The sequence below is a fragment of the Nerophis ophidion genome, linkage group LG11, assembly GCF_033978795.1.
Source record: "Nerophis ophidion isolate RoL-2023_Sa linkage group LG11, RoL_Noph_v1.0, whole genome shotgun sequence".
Lineage (NCBI taxonomy): Eukaryota > Metazoa > Chordata > Actinopteri > Syngnathiformes > Syngnathidae > Nerophis > Nerophis ophidion.
In genome coordinates, this window is record NC_084621.1 from 68,733,875 (window position 1) to 68,736,522 (window position 2,648).

Consider the following 2,648-nt stretch of genomic DNA (forward strand, 5'->3'; position numbering starts at 1 on the left):
TTGAGACCAAATTAAGGACTAATGTAATCCTGATGTACAATACTTTCATTGTTATTATCATTGTTAGTATTATTAACACAAGTAAACATTTAAAACCTTTACCCGTCATTAGTATTATTACTAGTTTTGTAATTGGAAGGTCAAAAACTTTAAAATATCCTAAATAAGTAAACAAAAATTGCTGGGTGAAAAAAATGGTAGAATATCAACATTTTTTTTTTTCCACCAGGATCCTTTTATTATGTATGTGTGTGGAAAAGTTGACAAATGTGTGGAAATTCCCAAGGGACGTGTAAGCTGCTTGAGTGGGATTCGGACTTGACCTGACCCCTTACCATTATTTGTGCCTGCACGTGTCTGTTGGTTTTATTTTACACAACTGTTTTTTGGTTTGTTTTTGTTTTTTACGCGTATTGGACATCTTGAAGTGCAATTTTCCAAAACTGGGTCAAATGGTTTTGTTTTGTATTGTGGTTTGTCTCTTTTTTTTTTGTTGCCATCACTTTTCACCAAAAGTGGCACAGGCCTACTTACTTTCTGTCTGGTGCAAACACACATGGACGTAGAAATTTAATAATGCTAGCAAAGTTATTGAGTGCATTTTCATTAAAAAAAATGTTGACAACAAAATAAGGTGTCAGGACAGTGGCTCTTAAACTTCCATCCATCCATCCATCTTCTTCCGCTTATCCGAGGTCGGGTCGCGGGGGCAGCAGCCTAAGCAGGGAAGCCCAGACTTCCCTCTCCCCAGCCACTTCGTCCAGCTCCTCCCGGGGGATCCCGAGGCGTTCCCAGGCCAGCCGGGAGACATAGTCTTCCCAACATGTCCTGGGTCTGGACGTGCCCTAAACACCTCCCTAGGGAGGCGTTCGGGTGGCATCCCTAGGGAGGTGTAATTGGTGAAACTTATTTCACCAATTACCACCTTAGCAAAACACTTGGCTGTCCAAGTAGCACCATAATGACCAACAATAAAAGTTAGTAGCGTCGTAGGCTTAAGTACTCATAAAAAACATGTCAGAGGTTTTATTCCACAGGTATATTTTATAATTTTGGCACACAGTTTGAACAGTGACACTGTTTGAATATTTAATCAAGTGATTCTTCTGTGTTGTCAGGTTCGTCCCTGACAGCTTGGTTAGGTTTTAGTTTTTCCTCCGTGTCTTTGTTTCCTGTCAGCGCTTTTATAAGCCTCTCCGCCATGGAAAACTCTAGGCTGGATTATTCTGTCAGGTTGGGTTGGTGACGAACCCCAAGATGCAGAGAAGGCAGCAAAACATGATTTAATCTTTAGAAATGAAAAAAAAAACACAAACCAGGAACTAGGAAGAGCCAAACTAGAAAACAGGAAACAGGAACTAGCAACAAAAAGACAGCACGCTGCAAACAGCTACAGGCTCTATGACAAGCATTTCTGACATTCACAGGTAGTTGTGACAATAATCCAGCATCTGACTGGAGGACAAAACTGGTTCAAATAGCCACTGGCTGATTGACACCAGGTGTGGCCAGGTGCCAATCAGCCACAGTTGAGGGGAAACAGCGCTCAGGGAGAAAAACAGGAATCAACCAAAATAAAAGCGCTGACAGGAAACAAAAACACGGAGGAATAACTAAAACCTAACCAAACCTGACAGGTGTACCACTAAATAGAGCCCGCTTTCCACTAGTGATACATGCACCACAATTTGAGAATCCCTGTTTTAGGGTAACAGGACTGAGTGAAAACCCAAGGACGTGACTTGAAATATAAATGTTAACTTTTTACGGACTACAGGGCACATGGAATTATAAGGTGCACTGCCGATGAATGGTCTATTTCTTATCTTTTTTCTTATATTTATTTTTTTGTGAATTGAAAGCACTTCCTTGTGGTCTACATAAAATGTCATGGTGGTTACTATTTTCAAAATGTTGCAGAGATCAGTGGTCCCATTGGTACCGGGCCGCGGAATAATTTTTTATTCATTTTTATTTAAAAAAAAAAATAATAATAAAAATGTATTATTATTATTTTTTTTATTATTAAATAAACATAAAAAAAAACAATATACACTTACAATTAGTGCACCAACCACAAAAACCCCCCTTTTTCATGACAAAGAAAAACAAAATAAATAAATAAAAAAAGATTAAACAAAATACAGTTAATTTTATTGTGCATTTATGTTTTATTTGGTGAGGGGATGGACTCTGGTGGTCCTCTCGCTCTCTTTCTCTCTACACACGCAAAAATAATACATTCCTATTCAGATTTTCATTTCCCGGTGACGAGTCTTGACCTCATTAAAGGTCTTCTGTCAAAAATCGAATGATTTACATCAGGGGTGCCCATTACGTCGATGGCGAGCTACCAGTCGACCGCGGGGGGTGTGTCAGTCCATCTCCAGCCAGGCTTTTAAAAAAAATAGACCTAAAAATGAGTGATCATCAATCTTCACCAAGACGTCACTTAAATGACATTCACGGTACCGGAGGGTCTTGTGAGATGACGCTGGCTGCTGCAAGATCATTATTATGAAAATATGACCGAGAGGAAGGCCAGAAACACTTTTTATTTCAACAGACTCTCGCGCCGTACCTTCCGTCAAAACTCTAAAGGCCGACTGCACATTTCCTATCTTCACAATAAAAGCCCTGCTTCATGC